A 23,338-nucleotide genomic window follows, 5' to 3' on the forward strand; every position below is an offset into this window, starting at 1 on the left:
GGTGAAGTTTTTGAAAAAATTGTTCTCTAGATTTGCCACACCAAAGGTAATCATAAGTGATCGAGGCACCCATTTTTACAACTCTCAGTTTGAAAAAGGTTTTGAAACGATATGGGGTGTCTCATAAAACTTTGACTCCATATCATCCTCAAACTAGTGGTCAAGTTGAGGTGTCAAACAGGGAATTAAAATTTATCTTCGAGAAAACAGTCAACCATCACTGGAAGGATTCGGCAGATCAGCTTGATGATGAACTATGACCATATAGGATGGCTTACAAAACACCTTTTGGAGCAACACCCTACAGACTAGTCTATGGGAAATCATGCCACTTACCTATTAAATTGGAGCATAGAGCTTATTGGGCCATAAAACAGCTGAATTTTGACCCCGATATAAGTGGCCACAAGAAGAAGTTTAAATTAAATGAGTTAGACGAGTGGCGAACCATGGCATATGAAATCTCAGTGTGTTACAAGGGGAAAGTGAAGGAGTACCATGAACAGCACATCAAGTAGGATAAATACTTTCTGAAAGGGGATCAATTGTTACTCTTCAATTCTAGATTGAAACTTTTTCTGAAAAAGTTGAAATCAAGATGGCATGGACCCTAAACAATTTCACAAGTGTTCCCCCATGGTGCTGTAGAGATCAGTCATCCACAAAAAGGGATGTTCAAGGTTAATGGTCACAAATTTAAACACTATTTTCCATGTTATACCACTTCCCTTGGTAATGGAGGTAACTCTAATTCCTTTGACCTACCATGAGCATGAGGTAAGACACGTCGAGCCAAAGACGTTAAACAAGCACTCCTTGGGAAGCAACCCAAGCTTTACAATTCATTGCACTATTATTTTCTTATTTTCCTTTTGTGTATGGGTGTTTGTTAGGTTGGTCTTTGTTTTAAGTTAATGGTTTGCTAAGGTGGTCTTGTGTTAAAGTGAGTGGATTATGGTGCTTTTCATCATTTTTCTTAACTCTTTTACTTGTGCTCTTTCATGTATATTGTGAGTTCTTGGAGTTGTTATTCATATTGGTGCATCAAAAATCATGTTATAATTGTTTATGAATGGATTTAGCTTTGTTTTTACTTTTTTTTATGGTTGTTAAGGTGAGAACTTTGTAGAAAACTAAAAATTTGCCCTTTTTTGGCTGAATGGGGAGCTTGGATAACATCCAGAGGCTCCATGAAGACATCCATGCACCCGCACGCATGGCATCCAGTGGGTTAATGCAGCCATCCATGCGGCCACATGGAGGCCTCCTCCTCTTTAACCCTCTCTGCCTCTCATCTTTCTTACTAATCACTCATTTTCCTTCTTTCTTCTTCTCTTCTTTTCTCCATTTCTCCATTATTTCTCTCCATTCTTTTTTCTCTAAAAAACTCTCCTTACCCTAGCAACCAAGTTTTTGAAAATAGTTTGAAGATTTATCACCATTTTAGCCAAGTTTTCACTTCATCTTCTCCAAGAAGCCCTAACCTAAGGTATGCATCCTCTCACACTTTATCTTATTTTTCTAGCTTGAATGGGATGAAATCTTTGGGGATTTTGTTGTAAATGATTGTTGTGCAACGTTGAGCTCAATTCTAGAGCTTTGAATTTTTGGTTGGCTACTTTTACAAGAGAAACTCTTGCGAATTTTTCCGGGATTTACTGAGCATTGCTTTCAAAGTGTTTTGGTTTGATGTCACACCAATTGTCTTGTAGGGATGCCAACCAAGCACGTGGCCAGCAAACGAGCAAGAAGAAGTACTCCAGCACCCGTGAGCAAACCATGATTCACAAATGAAGCCCACAAGACAAGGTTCACACTATTGGCACGCAAAGGTTTTGGCACCATTTGAAGGATTGATTGGGATGTTTTGAAAACATTGAGCTTGGACAATATCATCCTTGAGCACATCTCTCATGATGGGTGGGACAAGGTTTTTGCTATTGAAGAACCTGCTTATAGAGAGCTAACCTTGGAGGTATTGAGTACGGTAGAAGTTGCCAAATATTACCCATTTACTCACCAAGTGAGCTCCGTATCTTCTTAGGCATTTGGTAAGAAACATAGAATCTCTCAATACCAATTGGGTGTACACTTAGGGCTTTATACTGAAGGATTCACTCTTATACTTGAGGTCAAGAGCTTGCCAGAAGATTTTCTATATCCGGTTACACATGACTCATTTAAATGTCCATTACCAGCACAAAGAAGAGAAAGGTAACCCAAATGTCAAACCCCTAACAAACACCTTTTGCGTATATACCGCAAATGCAAGGGTTTGTCGAAGTAATATTACCCTAGTGAGTGGGTAGTCATATCCATAAGGAATAGTAATCAGAATCACAAGGATTAACATTTAACTAAAGGGAAGATGGATCAATAATAGTGTGAACAATATCAATATTGAAAGAAATAAAAAGAACAAGAAAGAGAGATGCTATAAAAAATGAGAGGAAAAGCGATGGATAGAAAGTGGGGCACCCGGACATTGCTCCCCCCTAGGGCTATTGCTTCAAGTGCAAAACCAACTAATATGTCTCCTAACTAATGCTTAATGAGTCATGGAGATCCTAAAATACAAGTTCCCAAACCTAAGGTCAACCGTGACTAACACTACACTATGTTCTGATGGAGAAATAGCTCAGTCTCAACACCTCACACTATTCAAAGTTACTTAAAGTTCTAGGGACTCGAAGTGATAAACCCTATTCCTTAACATATATTTAACCCTTTGGTCCAGGCGAAAGATCCCTAGTCACAATTAAGGAGTAGATACTAAGGATTAGTTCAGCGCTTCACTCTATTACTTGCGCAACTAAGCCCCATCGGAGTTCGTCCCTTAGCACTTCACTCTATTGTGACCGGAAAGAACTCTTGGGACGTGGAGGTAGGATAAATCACACCGGAGGAGAAAGGGGACATTCCACTACCTCTCGATTCACCCTCTGAACCCTCTCCAATCTTGCTTTGTCTAGCCCTCATGTTGTGTCACTCACTCAGAGGATTTCCAATGTAGGCTCTCCACTCTATTTTCACTCTAAGGAAAGATCCATTCAACAAGAATTTAGATTGTAACTCAATTAAAGACATAAATTAAAGAAACATAATAGAAATGTGAACGAAATAATATCATCCTATGGTTTACAAGTCCAAGTACCCACTAGGGGTTAAGCTCTCCATGGAGCAAGATACAATCAATAATGAAATCGAAAGTAAGAACATGCAATCCATAAGTAAAACCCCCTTGGTATTCATGTTGATGATTTGTGGAGTGCCCGTATCTTCTCCAAAGGTTCCCTCGTCAAGACTAGGCACACCTAGCCGAATTGATGCCGATGAAAGCTCCCCCAATAACTCTCTTTCGAAGGAACACAGTATTGAAAGTCATAGAACCACTCCAAAAGCCTTGCCAAAGCCCCTCTAAACCACTGGCGTGTGGAATTACCGTGTGAATCTACAGGAATTGATTTTTCAGCAGCCTATGAACAGTAACTGCTACAATACTATCCTTTAGTGATTTACTATAGTAACCTGCTGCAGTATTCCGGCAAAATACTCCTGAATCCATATTTTCATCGAGGCCACATGAATGGGCACACATCCATGAGGTAGATCATGTTGCATCTTCAATACAATCACATTTGACGATAATCTTGCTAACATTGCACAAGTCGGAACACATAAGTGTGACTACTTTTGTGCATCTCTAATTTGCATGTTCACTCGAGCACAATGGAGGTTGGCACACACTCATATATTTTTGATCATAACTTGTGTCTTCACGTTTGTTCACTCTAAGATTTCATCAACAAAGTGCCTTCACGATCTACTTTAGCTTCTTTCTTCCATACTTGTCTCCACAACCCCACATGCACAAAAGTTACTCAAATACACATGTATGAGCGATTGATAAGTGCTTGTGTGATAGGAATGTGAAGCATTCTTTCCTTATGTTGAGCATTACTTTTCTCGGGTTTTAACGCTAATATGGGATTATTTATGTTACTTTTATGCAGGTAGGGTTATGAGGGCGATTATGAGAGAAAGAAGCCAATGTTGGTCGTAATGCACTAATTTGGAGGAAATCTTGCTAAGGTTCAAATGCGAAGACATAGGTCAGGTTCTAGATGCAGGAATGTGTGCCAACCTCCTCGTACTCGAGTTAGCACAACTATTTGGAGGGCACAAGGGCAGTCACATTTAAGTATTCCAACTTGTACATATAGAACAAGATCTCCACCAACATGTCCGTTATTAAAGAAGCAAGGCGATCCACGACGTAAATGTGTGCCCGTTTGTGTTACCTCGATGAAAGTATGGATTCGGGAGTATTTCAAGCCGGTACTGTAGAAGGGTATTGTAGAAAATAATGTAGCAAAAATTCTGTTGCAGCACTGTTTACAGCCAGCCGAGAAAATAGAAAAATAGAGAACCCACACGGGCATGTGGAAATTCCACACACCGGTGTGAAAAATCGACAATGGCGCCCATATGGGCGTGTTGATTCCCGATTCCAGCCCTTTAAAAGCCGATTTCAGCACCGATTTCAGCATTCTTTTTTCTCCATCTTTTCCCCAACTTGAGAGAGGACGACAGCTAGGATTTTCAGAGGTATTGGCTAGTGCTTTGGAGAGGTTCTATGGCTCTAACATCGCACGCTGTTTGGAAGAAGGTTAGTGGGAGAGCTTTCATCAGCACCAATCTGGCGAGGTGTATCCTAGGCCGGACAAAGAGACCCTTGCGATGAGTAGAGGACTCTCCACAAGACCATCGCCATGACTAATGAGGGGGTTTCCTATGGACGCTTTGTTTTTACATTCGATTTCATTGATTGTATCTAGCTCCATGGAGAGCTAAACCCCTAGTGGGTACTTGGATATTTGTGAACCCTAGGATGTATTCGTTTTATTGAATCTCTTTATTATGCTTTCAATTAATTGATGTTTATTGTGAGTTCCAATTTTGGAGACTTGATTGTATGAATACTCCCCTAGAGTGACACTAGGGTTGAGAGTTCTTCTTGGTAACTCTTGTGAGTGAGTGACACACCATGAGAGTTAGACAAAGCTAGATTGGAGAGGGTTCAGAGGGTGAGTTGAGATGTAGCGTAGCGTCCTCCTACCTCCACGTTCCAAGAGTTCTTTGTAGCCATAGTAGAGTGAATAGGCTAAGGGATGACCTTCCGCTAGGGCTTAGTTGCGAGTGCAACGGAGTGAAGCGCTGAAGTGATTTTAGCACCTAGGGCTTAATTGTGGCTAGGGATCTTCCACCTGGACCAAAGGGGTAGGTCTATACATAGGAATAGCATTTATCACTTGGAATCCTTAGAGCACATTGCAATTCTATACGAGTGTGAGGTTGAGAGGTTATTCAATCTCTCCTCTGGGACATGTATAGAGTTAGGCATGGTTAACAAGGTCCCCTTGCGTATATCGCGCAAGTGCATGGGTTTGTCGAAGTAATAATCCCGGATGAGCGGGTATCGAATCCACAGGGAGTAAGGAATAAAAACACATAATCTGCTTCTTAACTATGTGAAAGATCAGTAGTGATAAGTGTGACAATGATTCAATTCTCAAAAGTAAAAACAACAAGTAAGAGAGCACGAGTAAAGGAGGAGGTAAGGCAATTGATAAAGATGGGGTACTCGGATAAAGCTCCACCTAGGACAATTGTTTCAAGTGCAAGAACCCTCTATTATGCTTCCTAATCAATGCAATGGTGAGTCGTGGAAATCCTTAAATACATAGTCCCAAATCTAAGGTCAACTATGCCTAACTCTATACATGTCATGGAGGAGAGACTAGATAACCTCTCAACCTCGCACTCGAATAGAGTTGCAATGAGCTCTAGGGATTCCAAGTGATAAATCTCTTCCTAATTGTAGACCTACCCCTTTGGTATAGGTGGAAGGTCCCTAACCACGATTAAGCCCTAGATACTAAGATCACCTCAACGCTTCATTCCGTTACACGTGCAACTAAGCCTCAGTGGAGGGTCATCCCTTAGACCATTCACTCTATTATGGCCGCAAAGAACTCGAGGAACAGAGGTAGAATCTATCATGTCGGAGGGGAAAAGGGGCGCTCCAACCTAGCTTTGTCTAACGCTCGTGGTGTGTCACTCACTTTCAAGGTTGCCAACAAGAACTCTTAACCCTAGTGTCACTCTAGGGGAAATGTTCATACAATCAAGCATTCAAGGTTGGAACTCACAATAAACATCAATTAATTGAAAGAATAATAAAGAGATTCAATGAAACAAATACATCCTAGGGTTCACAAATACCCAAGTACCCACTAGGGGTTTAGCTCTCCATGGAGCTAAGTACAATCAAAGAAATAGAATGTAAAAGCAATGAATCCGTTGAGAAACCCCCTCGATAGTCATGTCGATGGTCTTGTGGAAGGTCCTCTACTCGTCGTCCAAGGATTCCCTTGTCTGGTATAGGATACACCTCGACGGAAGCTCCCCTACCAACCTTCTTCCAAAGGAACGATGATGTCGGAGCCGTAGAACTTCTCCAAAACCCTAGCCAATACCTCTCCAAACCCTAGCCGAAACCCTCTCTCAAGTTGGGGAAAAGATGGAAATCTTGTTCTATGTGCTACAGTACTCTGCCAAAAATACTCCCGCATCCACTTTTCATCGAGGTAACATAAACGGGCACACGTTTATGGTGTGGATCGCTTTGCTTCTTCAATGACAGATAAGTTGATGGAAATCTTGTTCTATGTGCATAAGTCAGAGTGCTTGAGTGTGATTATCCTTGTGCCCCTCCAAATGGTTGTGCAAACTCAAATATGGGGAGGTTGGCACACACTCTAGCATCTCGCACCCGACTTATATCTTCGCGTTTGAACTTTAGCAAGATTTGCTCCAAAATCGGTGCATTCTGATCCACATTGGCTTCTTTCCTTCATAATTGGTTTCACAACCCTACCTGCATAAAAGTAACATAAAAACACACATATTAGTGTAAAAACCTGAGAAAAGTAATGCTCAACATAAGGAAAGAACGCTTCGCATTCATATCGCACAAGCACTTATCAATGGTTGACCTTAGATTTGGGATCATGTAATTAAGGATTTCCACGACTCATTGTTGCATCAATTAGGAAGTATAATAGAGTGTTCTTACACTTGAAGCGAATGTCCTAGGCATATCAATAACTGAGTACCCCATCTTTATCGATTGTCTTGCCTTCTATTTTACTTGTGCTCTTTATCTTGTTGCTTTTATTTTTGTTATTTCATATTTTGTTACACTTATCACTATTCATCTTCCACATTAGTTAAAAAACAACTTAAGTGTCTTTATTCCCTACTCTCTGTTGATACGATACCCACTCATCTCGGATTATTACTTTGACACCCGTGCACTTGCGGTTTACATGCATATACAGACATGTTAGCGATAAAATCTGAGAAAAGTAATGCTCATTGTAAGAAAAGAATATTTCGTATTACTAATACACAAGAACTTATCAACCTCGCTCATTGTTATATCCAAGCCTTGCTATCTAGAGGAATTAAGGGTTGTTCTGATTCCACGGGGGTAGTCACGTGCACTGACCTGCTGATGCTATTTAGTATTGTTGAGCACTATCCCATACACATGAGCCATCTCTTCGCTGAGCTCCTTCCACATCAAGGGACATCTATCCACCTTGGGGTCATCTTCACCGAACCATACATTATAAGATTAATTATAGGCATGGAACTTATTGAGCACACCTAAGGCATCCAGGTTGTGGGTTCCATTGCACCACTCAAGATGCAGACTCTAGCCTTCATTGGGATTGTCGAGAGATGAGGGAACACATATTGCCTTGCATAGCGGTAGAGGTTGAGTGTATAAGATCCTGGTCCCCTGCACAAGACAGAGACAGAATCAGTGTCTGAGTCTAAACTTGAGCATGAACATCAGGAGAGTTAACGGTCTCTTGAGGCAAGTTTCGAGGAGTTCTGCAGTGAAGTCTGCCAATAGTTATAGGTTCTTAAGAGGAGGTAGAGGTAGTTAGCTGCATCACTGCGCCATATTAAGAGCAGTATGGCTTAGATTCTAACTTATATTCATAGGTCATCATCATCAGTTAGCACTACCTCTACCGCCACTACTTGCATGGCACCATCATTTCCACCGGACTCCTGGACTTATGGCATACCTGAGCAACTTTCTACTTTTGTTCTCATGGTTTTTTATAGTTGTGTGTAATTTGGTTTGTTTATCTGTATGTTTTACTTTCCAGTTAGTAAGGGTTCCGGCCCTATTAAACTCTATTTATTTATTTTGATTCCATTTTTGCATGCTTCTCTCTATTTATTTTATTGAGTTGTGATGGATTTCTTGCTATTTTCAAGACTGATCATTAAGGAAGCCTCACACCCTATGGCCCTTGCTTCACAACTTGCTCCGGTCCATGCACATCTAGCGTTCATCTCACTGAATGATTGGGGAAGTTTCTTTCCTCCATCTCTTTCTTTTCATTGTATATCCGTCACCATGTTCTACTTATTTATGTACATGGGAGACAATGTACAGCTTTAGGTGTGGGGATGGACTATCTTTTCTTTTGTATGCTTGAAATACTTGTGATAGCTATGATTTTATTGTTTAGAACTTCCTCACTTGAAAGAATGATAGAAGTGAGTTGTATTTCTCTACTAAGCCTGAATGAAGTCTTGTTTTATCTCTAGTGCATCTTCATGCTTTCTCATGAGAACTTCCACCTTTTACATTCCAACCAGCCCATCACTTTGATTTCGTCATTAGTTTGTTAAATTCTACTCTCAATAGTCTTTTAAGAACTTTTGAATCTTTTGTTTTTGCTTTAATCCTAAGTGAAGGTTTTTGGCAAGTAGTTTATTAGGCGACATGAAATAGGAGTCTATATCAGTATTCCTCTGCTAGTGAAGCATGAATGTGTACATGTAAATCTGTAATTGAGTTGGTTGGGTGGCTCTTGTGCCTAATTAGTATGTACATCTTTCAGAAAGATTTTGTGCAGTCTACGTTAGGCAGACTAGAAAAAAAGAGATAAAAGAAAAAAAAAAGAGAAAGGAAAATTGACCTATTGATCGCCTAGAACCTGTTTTTACTTTTACTTGGGAGCTAAAGTTTTGTTTAGGGACCAAAGTATTCTTAGTTGATTATTAAGGGTGTTTTTACCATTTCTAACACCGATTTCATTGTGGGTGGGGTGAATAGGCATCTTGGGGTAGTCTAGGATGTCGAATTTAAGGTAGGGAGTTAACACACACTCACAGGAGCACTTTATATAAAAAATGAATATCATTACTTGGTTACTTATATAGCAACACACTATATTGATTTCTTTTTACTTGTGCTTGTGGAGTTCTTTATATTTGAGCTTGAGGACATACATTTAACCATTTATCATCTTGCCCCTGTTCTTCATGTTTGTTTGATTGGGGACAAGCAAACGCTTAGGTATGGAGATGTTTGATAAACGCCTAAATGTATGTATTTTATACATGTTTGTGTGTGTATGATTTATGTATTTCTTGATGAATCGATGCTCTTTTATGGTCTAAATTGGTTTCTTTCATATTACAAGTATAAAAGAAGCCTAGGTGAGCTCGACAATGTGGTTCAAGAAGAAATTGGCACCGAAATCGGCACCAAAAAATGCTAAGTCTGGAGTTTCATACGGGCAACCATACGGTCGTGAAGACGGGCTCATGCAGTACTATAGTAGGTTTACTATAGCAGTTACTGTAGTAACTTACATGAATTTTGGCGATTAATTGGAAATTTCATGCCCATTATACTGACCGCATGCAAGGCCGCATGGCATCCGGAGAGGGGGGGGTGGTTTTAAAGGGTTCTAGGGCATCTTTTTGAAGGGGAGTTCTTCTTCTCAGAGCACACCACCACCACCACCACTCATTATCCGAGCTTGAAGAAGGCTTTAGAGGGTATCTCCAAGTAGGAAATTGATGGGGAGAGCGTGATTTGGTGACATCTACTCCTAGGGCACACTTGTAGGAGATTGAAGACAACAAAGGAGCTTCTTGACGGGTTTCTCAAGTGTCATTCAGCTTCTCATTTTTGAGGGAGTTGATGTTACTTTCTTTAGTTGTTTTCATGGACCTTGTTGTGTATGTTACTAGCATGAACAACTAAACCTTAAGGTCACCGGATGTAGGTGAACCTTGGGGGTGAACTTGTAAGGATTGGATGCTTTGATTTATTTATTGCATTTGGTGTGTTTGTGACCCATGCTTGGTGTATTTCTTGGTATTGGTACGCATAAGAACTCTGTGTATTGACTTCTAGGTTATACTAGGTTGTGTGACCATCGTCCTAGCATTAGACACAACTATCTTGGAAGGGATGTATGTACAAATATGCCGTGACCATCGGGTATTTTGTACCACTCCATCATTAAGGTTGAACCTAGTGTGTGTTCCGGCCCTAACTTGGGATTTTCTTACTTTTAATGTAATCATAGGAGGCTTTAGATATTACTCATACAGGTTTAGGGGCCAACTTAGTGATCATCTGGTTGCCCTATCTTAGAAATCCCTTGGTCCATATCACCACTTGCATGATGATCTTAGCATCCTTTGCACTTTAGTAGCCCTAGGGGGATCCGCATACGTGACCATTCTCACATCTTGATCCTCACCCATGTTTTGCCATCATTGTAGACACTTAGTAGAAACTTTCTTATTTTTTCTATAGTGTGAGCACAACACTCGAATTCTTAGGCCAAACAACAAGAGAAAAGGAAGTAAGGGTAGCTTCTCCGGCCCTAGGAATACGACCCCTTTGTGCTTATAAAAGGGGTATTACTTGATGACGTGTGCACTTGCGGATCGAACACAAACCAAGTTGCTCGACCAGTGCCCTTGTACTAGACTAATTTAGCTTGAAAGAGATTCATGTATGAATACATTGCGATCATCGGGTATTTATACACCTCCAACCAATAGTGATGAACCTAGGTATTGTGTTTGACACTACTTAGAGATTTTCCTAACCGTAATGCAATCATAGGAGGATTTGGTCGAAAGCGATTCTAAATTAATACTTGTATAGGATTAGGGGTTAATCGCCAAGACCTTCGGGCTTAATCTACTTTAGGAGTCTCTTGGCCAAAACCACCATTGCCTTCGTAATTCTAGCATCCTTCTAGATTTAGTAATCCTGAGGGGATCCTCATCAAGGGGCCTCGCTCTTTCATTGCCAATTGCTTCCTTAATGTGCTTATGTGGTGTGCCTTAGTCCATTTGTTTATAACTTTCTCTTTTGTTATTTTCTTACTTTTTTTTAAACTTATATTTGGTAGACTAGATAGTGTCATCTAGGGGGAAGTAATAGATGCTCTTGGGACCCAAAGGAATACAACTCTCTCATGCTTGCAAAAGAGGTTTATTACTTGACGACCAGTATGCTTGCGGATCTTATCATTGCCAATTGACGACCAGTATTACTTGACGACCAATATGCTTGCAAAAGAGGTAAAACAATGATGTGGGCACTTTTACAAGAGATCCTTCAACCTTTGATAAGCTTCAAACTGTATTTATGAATTCCTTTGACTAAATACAGAGATCTCTTGCCCCAAATTTGCTGCTTTTCTCAAAGGAAAATACTGCCTGAGGAATTTGTCAACCATCTTTGCCCATGTCTTGATAGAGCCTTGAGTAAGTGATGTAAGCCATCTGTACGCTGGTCCTCTCAAAATAAAGGGAAACAAATAGAATCTAATTACATCATCCAAGACCTCATTCACCTTGAACATGATTCACGTTTGTAAGAATCTTGACAAGTGCTCATTAAGGTCTTCATCTACCAACCCATCAAACTACATTATGTTTTGAATCATTCCGATTAGGCAAGCCAAATCAAATTGGTAGCATTTATTGCAAAAGCTTAATAAATAAACTTTGCCACTATTAATTGTGGTTGCTCATAATGGAACAATGTTCTTTTCTATTTGGCCATGGTGGAGGATTCACTATCCTCAATGTTTATGCTCCTAGATGTGGAACCCTCAATGGTTCCCCTCAATGTCCTATATATCATCAACTCAATCTCACTATTCGGGTCTACAAACCACTTAGGATATTCGTGGGTCATTAACAGGTTCCTTACTAAAGAAAATTAAAAGAAAGATGAGAAAAGATAAATGAAGAATAGAAAAACAAAAGAAAAAAAAAAGTAAGAAAAAATTAAAAAAAATTGAAAAATGACTAAAGTAGTGAGCTAGGAGTTTCCCTTGTATCCTCGGTTTCCCAGCAATAGTACCAAAAACTTGATGGTGTGGGTGAGAGATGTGACCAACCATGCCACAAGTGCATAGGTTATCTGTAAAAAATTTCCCCGGGTCATGAACTTGGGAGAGTCATATCCCTAGGGTCTCACGAAGTACTACTACTTCTTAGGTGTGTCATTATTTATTCTACCAAATGAAATAGTGTTATGTTAATTGAAACTAAAGTAAACAAGAAAAGACTACTACCAACAGACTTAATGGAGGGAAATATTCTATAAATGAAGTAAGCCTCGGGCTAGGATCCCCTTGGCAGTAATAATGATGCATAGATTATATGAAATGGAAAGTAGTTATTGGCAAGTTTGGACTTTGAGATTCTAATATCGGCTACCCAGTAAACCTTTGGTGAATAGCCCCAATCTCATATGGGTATCATTTCTCAGACACCTTTATGATTACATTGGGTACAAGGAATCTCTAACATAGGGTAAAACCCTAATGCAAAAGATCATCAACAACCAAAACCTCCACAGTGTGAATACAATGAAACCTCATTAGTTTAAGTATGACCTAGTATATGCAAACATCACGTTCTACACATACAATTCAAAATTAACATAAGGAATCCATCCATTGTAGATTATACATGAAGCATCAAAGATTAAATCCAAAGAACAAGCCAACATGCATTAATAAAATGATTAATCTTCCATAAAAAGTCTTTCTCCTAAGGTTCTCTAATGCCTATAGTTTAGTTAGAGAAATGAAAAGGGAATCACAAAATCAAGAAGAAAACAAGTAAAGCTCATTGTTAAATTCCCTATTTATCCACTCATGATGAAGATGGAGATGCTCTTTGGGTCCCAATGATGTCATCCTCTACGTGCCCCTCAAATGTTGCTTTGATTTCCACTCCATCGATGCTCCAAGGTTGAATAAATTGAGATCTATCATCCTCACACTTCAATTTTGAGCCTGAAAGGGTCTCCTCACAAAAAAAATTATAAATTTAGTGTGAGTGGAGTCAAATAGCGGCTATGCCCCTTTCCAAAGTCCTAACTTCACCCTTGTATACTTCACTAGGCTTGCAAGCACTTATATGTTAGCATGGAGGCCATGTGGGTCATGAAATTAGTTTTTTGGTGAAGTTGGGTATTCATGCGGTCTCTATATGATAGCATATTGGTGGATGGTATTATCTATGGATCATGCAGTATTGTGCGGCCTGCTACAATATTGCTACAATACTCTATCTCCGAATTTGCCTCCTTCTTAAACTGCTTTGGTCCAAAATATGTCCTCAAGCTCTTAATCACCTTTTAATGCCCTGTGAAGTAGATAAAAACAAATAACGCATAAAATGAGCATTGATCCAATGAAAACACATATGTTGTGTATAAAAATATATGCTTGAATATACGTATATTTCGACACTTAATACTCAACCATATTTTGAATATAAGCTGAACTCCAATTATCTCCTTGCAAATAGTTGAACAATAGTATGTTGAGCTAGAAGAGTAAAACTTAATTAAAAACACAGTGAAAGATTCATGATTGACTAAGAAATGAAACCTAAATCTATTAAAATATACTATAAATTTAATAATTAATAGAAGTTTTGATAACATTAGGGACAAAAACCTATTCCGTCTTATTATTGAACTTATATTTGATACTTTTCTTTATAAACCCCAAAGAGTCCAAGCTTCCCCATTATAATTTGCTTTTTTTTCATCTTCTCATTCTTACTCTCATTAAACTTCATGCTTTCTTTAGAACATATATGCTTTATTCCATCAAAATCCCTCAACTGGTCAATTTTTAGATTCAATATTATCTTGGTTGGCCATCTCCTTAGCACTATCAGCCTTTTACAATAAAACCTCCAATATTCTTATTCATATATGTGTGCTTTTGTCCATATTTCCATTCAAGACATGGAGCTTAGAACTATGAAGATTGCCTCCTTGTGTATAGTGTCCCCAAGAAATATGATTAGCCAAAGCTACAGTGTCCATAATAACACAGGGATAGTCACATGGCCATGTGCTTAGCTATGTGAATCTTAAAATTCAGTCCTCCAAGTTTCAAACAACAGAAAGACACACTATCAACCACAAGGAAGCCACATGACTTGTCACATAGCCCTATGGCACATTGAGTACCTTCTATAAATACCTCCATAGTTATGTGTTCAGTATCTTTTTTTACAAGTTGCAATGCACATTGGAGCTAGGATTTGGAGGAAGGGTCAAGGTGACCATGGAAGGATCTTCTTTACCAACTCTCATCAATTCCACCACACATAAGGTCATGAAGGGAGTCACCTATGTTCATTCAAGGTGGCATATTTAGATTCTTCTGTAGTGGTTCATCTAGAGATCGAAGAAGCTTTACCGGACCAAAGATGGCTGGGATTAAGGGAGTTATTTTTATCATGGGTTCATTTGTATGTGATTCATATTATTTGATTTTATAATGCTCTTTAGTGAGGTGCTAAATCCCTTTGGCTATTTGTGTATTTGAGCCCTAGAACTTAATTTTTTTTGTTGATTTGAGTCTGGATTTCTTTATTGAATTCAGTTTGAGTTTCAACCTTGTGTTATTCATGCCTAATAATCTATTATAACGATTGCTTAATTATGTGCCTCTTCATATTGATTATGGGTTGAGAAACCCGTTGATGTTAGATTTTACCAAAATTGAAAGAAGTTAAGGGTAAGTTTTGAGGAAGAAGATATTTCCCCTGACTCTATGAATATCGGGGATTGAATGATGCTACATAAAAGGATCTTTTTCCCTAAACCTTTATTAAACAATTGCTTGAATGACTTTTAGGGCACATCTATTATTGATTTATTGAAAATATGTTAGGATACTTTCAAAATGCTATTTCATTAGAAGATTATGAAAATACCACATTCACATGTCTGTATGGTGCATTTGCCTGTAGGAACCATTTGGACTTTGCAAGGCTCTAGCAACTTTCTAGAAATGTATGGTGGCAATTATTTACGACTTGGTGGAAGACATAATAGAAGTATTTATGGATGATTTTTTAGTATTTGGTAATGCTTTTGATTATTGTTTGCAGGTAATGGAGAGGGTGCTTGCACGATGGTAGGAAACCAATCTTGTTCTTAATTAGGAATATGTCACTTCATGGTGCAAGAAGGCATCATTCATGGTCATAAGATTTTTTGACAAGGGATGGAGGTAGACAAAGCAAAAATACAAACCACTGAAAAGCTACCATCGCATATTTCATTTAGAGCTGTATGAAGTTTCTAAGGACATTCAATATTTGATAGGATATTCATTAAGGATTTCTCTAGGATAGCTCAACCATTAACCAAACTTTTGAAAATTATGTTTCTTTTGAATCTGATAAAGAGTGACACTTTGAATTAACATGCACTGATAATGGTGACTCTTGATTGGAATCATGGTATTCGAGCTTATGTGCAATGCAAATGACTATGTAGTTAAGATTGTCTTAGGATAGAGAAAAGATAAAAATTTCTAGGAATTCTATTTTGCGAGCAGAATCCATATGGATGATCAAGAGAATTACAGCAGTACAGAGAAGGAGTTATTGGCTGTTGATGAGCGATCCGCAAGTGCACGGAGTCGTCAAGTAATACCCCTCTTGCGAGCACGAGAGGGTCGTATTCCCTGGGCCCAAAAATCTACTCTTACTTCCTCTTTGCATATTGTCTAGCTGAATGATTCGAAGGGTTTCTCTAATCTATTACTTGAAATAAAAGAACTACAAATGGAGTCTATGATAAGGTAGGGGTATAAAATCAGGGGAAAGAAATGGTCACGGATGCGGATTCCCTAGGGGCTACTAAAGCGCAAAGGATGCTAAGAATGTCATGCAATTGAAGGTTTGGACCTAGAGATTTCCTAAATTAGATCAACCCGATGGTCACGGCAATTAACCCCTAATCCGGTATAAGTATTGACACAGAATTTCTTCTGATCAAATCCTCATACGATTGCATTAACAAGTGGGGAAATCCCTAATTAGGGCCGGAACACAACTTGGTCTAGCCCTAATGGTGGAGGAGTACAGAATCCCTTCCAAACTTGGTGTGTCTAGTACAAGGGCAATGGTCACGCTACCAAGTACAACCTAGCAGTTGGTTTACAAAGTTCTCATGTAAGCAACACATCAAATGCACCAAGAATGAATCACAAATACACAACAATTGCAATAGACAAAATTAAATCATCCAAATACACAAGTTCACCCCAAGGTTCACCGGCATCCGGTGACCTTAGGGTCTACTCATCCATGCAAACAAATACAAGCAACAAGTCCATGAAAACAACTACAAATGGCATAAGAAAACTCCCTCAAACAATAGAAGTAGGAAGACAAGCCAAGCTAGGTGGAAATGCTTCCACGGACGCCGCGATGGGGGCGGCTTCCCTCGTCGTCTACAAACTCCCAAAGAAGAGATCGATGAAGATCTAGCCAAAACCGAGCTTCTCCCTTTGATTTCCCTTCTCCAAAATGTGTGATCTTGCCTCCTAAAGACTGGTGAAAATCAGCTCCAAGAACTCTCCCAAAAACTCCTCCCCTTGCCCTAGAAAAATCGGTTTCATTTATATCCCGTCAGTCCATGCGGGAATCCATACAGTATTTTCGCTACAATACCGAGTATTGAGAATTTCCAGCAAACCTCACGGGCATCCATGGAGCCCGTGAAACTCACAGCCAAATGCCCGCATCAAGAACAATGACCTGCTACAATACCGCTACAGTGCCGTTACAGTGCTGGGACCCCAAAAATGCCGTTTTTGGTGTCGAAATCATCCGATTTACATTTTGAGCATCGTTCGACACATTTAAGACCTGCAACACCGAAATAACCAATTTAGACATAAAACGGGCATCAATTTGTTAACATATTCACAAATGATACAAGATTAATACATATAAAATACATACATTTAGGCGTTTATCAAACATCTCCACACCTAAGCGTTTGCTTGTCCCCAAGCAAACACAAATGAAAGAATAAGGGCAGAATGATAAACGACTAAACGTACGACCTCAAGCTCAAACAGTGAAGAACCCCACAGGCACAGATGAAATGAATTCAAGGAAATGAGTTGTACAATAACTAACTCAGTAAAGATAGTCATGATTCCTCTAGTGTGCTTTCCTCGTGAGTGTGTGTATGCTTCATCCCTCGCTCTCCCTATTCACACCACATTCAATGACTACCGGTGTTAGAAATGTTAAAGATGCCCTCAATAGCGAGTTAAGAGTCCTTCGGTCCACAGTCAACACTTCAATTTCTAAGTGAATGCATGAAAGAGTTCAAGAGAATACTCTGAGTCCGTTTAACGTAGACGCATCAAAAATAACTTATAATCTTTCAGAAGGATGCACATGCTGATTACGCACAAAAGCCACCCAACCTACTTGATTACAGTCTACATAGACGCATTCATGCTAAATTAGCAGAGGAATACTAACATAGACTCATTTTTTTCTTTCATTTTTCAATGTTTTTACATGTCTCCGGAGAACTTTCATGCAAAACTTCACTTAGGGATAAAGTGAAATGAACAAAAGAACCAAAAGCTCTTAAAGGACCATTGAGGAATGAATTTACCACTCTAACACTTTTAAATCAAAGCAATGGGTTAGTCTGGGGCAAACAAGGTAAAAGAAATCTCGTGTTAAAAGCGTGAAGAAAACACTAGAAAGAAAACATGACTTCCTTAAAGCACAAATAACACTACAACTCATTATTATCATTCATTCAAGCCAAGAGGTTCTTAACAATAAATCATAGCTATCACCGGTGAAGTAAGCATGCAAATAGCCCATCCCATCCCCACACCTAGAATTGTACATTGCCCTCAATGTACACTAATCAGCAGAGCATGGTGTAGAATTCATAATAATTAAATAAAGCATGAAAGGGAAGGGAAAAGAGACTGCCCCATTTGGTTGATGAAGAGTGTTCAGTGAAAGCACAGTCATTGGGCAACAACGCTAGCAAAGGGGAAAGGAGGAGTGGCAACAATCCATGAGAAGTCCAAAGGGCTTGGACTGTAAGAGATTATAGCGTGCCCTATGTTGTGGTAAGGCAAAGGATAGCACTCCACTTGATGCCGCATCGTGCCGTGGCCGCTTTGTTAGAACTCGCTTGATCGGCATACCTATACCACAAAAACAAGTGATCAAACCAATATTATTATGAAGACATTCAAATGAGATAACTATATCATCATGGAATTAATGAAAAATTGAAAGCACAACAATTTCTATGTGAAGAAGGAAAATTTCATCCATTGCTACAGTAACCCGCGAAATTTTTTTTGCAAGAGTTTCTCCTAGACATCTAGCTTCCCAAAATTTACAAAATGAAGGAAAAACTCAAAGAGACAAGCATACACCACATCACAACAACCAAATATGTCATTCAAGCTTCAAAGATAAAGTGAGAACACAATAAAAACAAGTTTGTATCAAAACCTAGAATTAGGGCTTGGAGGCTTGGGGTGATGAGATCCGGTGAAACTGTTGATAAAACTCCGATTAAAACCCAAGAGTGAGTTTGCAAGATGGAGGAGAGGTGATTAGAGAAGAAAAACTAAAAAAAAAATGGTGAAGAAATGAGGTAGAGTGAGGGAGAGATGAGAGGAAAACAAGAGGAGAAGAAGGAGGAGAGAGTGGAGAGAGAAAGGGGGACAAAGCCCCTTTAATGGGCAGCCCAGCCCATGCGGGTCCCATGTGGGCGCATGGTGCCCGCATGGGCTGGAAAATTCCAGCCTGAAAGGCTCACGGGCGCCTATGCGGGCGCATGGTACCCGTGAGCCTCTCAGCAAACGCGCGCCCAGTGAGGCCGAGAGCCTCACGGGCGCCCGTGAGGCCCACAGCCCGCGCACACAGGGTCCCCGAGAGAGGTCCCTTGCGGCCACAAGGATGGCCACAAGTCCCCGGATCATGCCACAAGTGTCCATACGTATACGGCCCGTATGGACCTGGAAAATTGAAAAATTGGCATGGTTCCTCTTGCACACTCAATAAAATATGAATTACAACCATTTAAGCGCCGGGATGACAATAAAACACAACTAAACAATACTAATTCAAGGCCAAATACAAGCGAGCAAACCAAAGCATGAGTTGAGCACAAAAACATCAACAAAAGAAAAATACGAAAAACACACAAACAAAGGCATTCAACCACAAAATAGAAACTAAGCAACTAAAAGAAATACAAAAATTTAAAGACGACGAATTTCAAAACTTGGGTTGCCTCCCAAGAAGCGCTTGTTTAACGTCATTAGCTCGACGTACCTTTTTCTTACCTCAAGGTGGATCAAATGGCGGGGACTTACCTCCAAGCCCAAGAGAAGTGCTCCAAGATAGGTATGGCTTCAATCGGTGACCGTTAACCTTAAATGTGCCTTTCTCCGGATGAGTTATCTCGATGGAGCCATGGGGAAAGACTTGTGAAACTGTGAAGGGCCCGTGCCACCTAGATTTTAACTTCCCCGGGAAGAGTCGTAACCTTGAATTATAGAGGAGAACCTGGTCCCCTTCCTTGAAATGCTTACCTTGTTTGATGTGTCGGTCATGATACTCCTTAATCCTTTTCTTGTAAAGCAAGGAATTTTCATATGCCATAGTGCGCCATTCATCCAACTCACTAAGTTGGAACTTCCTCTTATGGCCGGTTAGATGAGGGTCGAAATTTAATTGTTTAATAGCCCAATATGCTTTATGTTCCAATTCAACAGGTAAATGGCAAGCTTTCCCGTAGACTATCCTATAAGGGGTTGCTCCAAGAGGTGTTTTTATATCTTTGTCCGATATGCCCGGAGGGCATCATCCAAATGATCTGTCCAATCCTTCCTATGCTGACTTACAGATTTCTCCAAAATTCGTTTCAATTCGCGGTTGGAGATTTCAACTTGCCCACTAGTTTGAGGGTGATATGGAGTTGCAACCCTGTGTGATAATCCATATCGCTTCGAGGTGCTTCATAAGCGTGAATTACAAAAAAATGAATCCCCGATCGCTGATGATCGTTCTCGGAGTACCAAACACGGAGAATAGCTTTTTTTCAAAAATTTTACTACCACTCGTGCATCACTTGTGGGGGACACCGTGCTTCCACCCATTTGAAACATAATCCACGAGCAACCAAAATGAGCTGGTTACCACGGGAACTAGGGAAAAGGGCCCAATGAAATCAATCCCCCACACATCGAACACCTCACAAGCTTGGGTCCAGGTTTGCGGCATCTTATCTCTCCTTGAAATGTTTCCAGTCCATTGGCACCTATCGCAGACATTGAACAAACTTACATGCATCTTGAAAAAAATGGAAGGCCAATAAAAACACTGCATCTAGGATTTTTCTCGGTTGTCCGGTTGGCACTTTGTAGTGTCCCCGATGGGACCCAGGCATGACAATGCTCAATATAGAATACCCTTCCGAATGAGATATGCACCTCCTCACCACCGATCGGTGCAAGTTCTAAACAAATAGGGATCCTCCCGAAATAATATTTCGGATCAGAGTAGAACTTTTTCCTTTGTTGATAAGTTAGCCCATCTGGACGCGTCCCGGCAGCAAGATAGTTTGCAAAATCAGCGAACCACAGAGTTTCTTCTTCTCTCAGTATCCGAATGCTAAACAACTGCTCATTAGGAAAACCATCATTTATCTCCCTTCTTTCCTCAGTGCTCCCCAATGGGACCACAAGGCGAGATAGGTGGTCAGCGGCCAAGTGTTCGGCCCCCCGCTTATCCTTGATCTCTAAGTCAAATTCCTGAAGCAAGAGTACCCACCGGATCAAACGAGGTTTTGCATCCTGTTTGCTCAACAAATATTTCAGAGCGGAATGATCAGTGAACACGATCACCTTCGATAGCACTAAATATGAACGAAACTTGTCAAATGCAAAAACCACAGCAAGCATTTCTTTCCCAGTGGTAGTATAATTTTCCTGAGCACCATTCAATGTCTTGCTTGCATAGTATATAAGGTGAAAATGACCCCCTCGACGTTGCCCAAGAACTGCCCCCACTGCGAAGTCGCTAGCATCGCACATGAGTTCAAAAGGTAAATTCCAATCGGGAGACACGATGATCGGGGCTTCAACAAGTTTTTTCTTGAGGGTAAGGAAAGCGGTCATACACTCATCACTGAACTCGAAGGACATGTCCTTCTCAAGGAGCTTTGTAAGTGGTCTGCCGATTAATGAAAAATCCTTGACGAATCTTCTGTAAAAACCTGCATGTCCCAAAAAACTCCTAATGGCTTTCACCGACGTTGGGGGAGGCAGTTGTTCGATAGTGGAAACCTTGGCCTTATCCACCTCAATTCCTTGTTGCGATATCTTATGACCCAGCACAATGCCTTCCTTGACCATAAAATGTCACTTTTCCCAGCTGAGAACCAAATTAGTTTCCTCACATCTGGCTAAAACCCGCTCTAGATTTTTGAGGCAGTGGTCAAAAGAGTTACCAAAAACCGAGAAATCGTCCATAAAGACCTCCATGATATTTTCCACTAGATCGTCAAATATAGCTATCATGCATCGCTGGAAAGTGGCTGGTGCGTTACATAATCCAAAGGGCATACGGCGGTAAGCAAAAGTACCATAAGGGCATGTGAAGGTTGTCTTCTCCTGGTCTTCTGGGGCAATGGGGATTTGAAAATATCCAGAGAGGCCATCCAAGAAATAGTAATAGGAGTGCCCTGCTAGTCGTTCAAGCATTTGGTTGATGAAAGGTAGAGGGAAATGATCTTTTCTAGTAGCATCATTGAGTTTTCTGTAGTCTATGCACACACGGCAACCTGTAACCGTTCTAGTGGGGACTAATTCATTTTTTTCATTAGTGACCACCGTCATCCCCCCTTTCTTTGGTACTACTTGTACAGGGCTTACCCACTCACTGTCGGGAGATAGGGTAAATGATACCGCATCAAGAAGCTTTGATCACCCTCACTGCGCTACTTCTTTCATATTGGGGTTGAGCCTTCTCTGGGGTATAGCCATTGGCTTATGATTATCCTCCATGAGAATCTTATGTGTACAGAAGGAAGGATTAATTCCTTTAATGTCTGAGATCTTCCACGCAATTGTTTTTTTATACTTCTTTAACACACTCAGAAGGTCGGATTTTTGCTTAGGAGTCAGGTCGGCGGCGATGATAATTGGGAGCTTTGATCCTTCTGCGAGAATAGCATACTCCAGGTGTTCGGGCAGCGGCTTTAGTTCTAGTTCCGATGGTTCCTCAATTGATGATTTTAGTCTCCCAAACTTCCCCAGATCAATATCGTCGAATCCTCTACACTCCTCTTCCGTGGAGCTGCTACTATTCATGCACTCTTCTATAGCGTGAATCTCACCTTCGGATGATCCTGAGCTACTTCCCGACAAAAGATCTATTTCCTCATCATATTGATGAACTGGTATGCCAAAGGCATTAGAATTGTTCCTCACTTTCTCATGAATAGGGATGGGCGGAGGATTAGGTGGGATAAGCTCCACTACTGGCAACACACTATCGGATTTCAAATAATGCGTGAATAGGTCTTGCACACCATGCTCTCCCAGTGGTACAGCTCCGGCCACATTGTAACGCTCAGACCGTATCCAAATGTCAAAAATGTGTGTACTCGTCATTCCTTCTAATTCAAATGCCGTTAGAGATTCAAGTGGCAGATCCGAATATGGGACTTGCAAATAGGAGGCGCACCTCCAACAGCTAGCTGCATCCATAATGATAGTGGATAGTGAATAACTGGGAAATATCAAAGAAAGAGAAATATTTATAGTGGAGAATAATTTCAAATGAATGGAGATATATGTACAAAAAAAGAAGCGGATGAACAACAATGGCTAAATCAATAAACTCTAAGTTTTTACGAGTATTCCTTATGGGTCCCCGACAGCGGCGCCAAAAAAACTTGATGAGCGATCCATGAAGTGCAGGAGTCGTCAAGTAATACCCTCGATGCGAGCACGAGAGGTCGTATTCCCTTGGCCCAATAATCTACTCTTACTTCCTCTTTGCGTATTGTCTAGCCGAATGATTCGAA

The 23,338-nt window shown here is 40.3% G+C and overlaps 1 pseudogene; it reads right to left on the reverse strand.

Annotated features, from left to right (window-relative positions):
- Nucleotides 1-20,530: 20,530 nt before the first annotated feature.
- LOC120257906 lies at nt 20,531-23,018 on the reverse strand (annotated as a pseudogene).
- Between the last annotated feature and the right edge of the window lie 320 nt (nt 23,019-23,338).

Source organism: Dioscorea cayenensis, chromosome 1 (assembly GCF_009730915.1).
Source record: "Dioscorea cayenensis subsp. rotundata cultivar TDr96_F1 chromosome 1, TDr96_F1_v2_PseudoChromosome.rev07_lg8_w22 25.fasta, whole genome shotgun sequence".
NCBI lineage: Eukaryota > Viridiplantae > Streptophyta > Magnoliopsida > Dioscoreales > Dioscoreaceae > Dioscorea > Dioscorea cayenensis.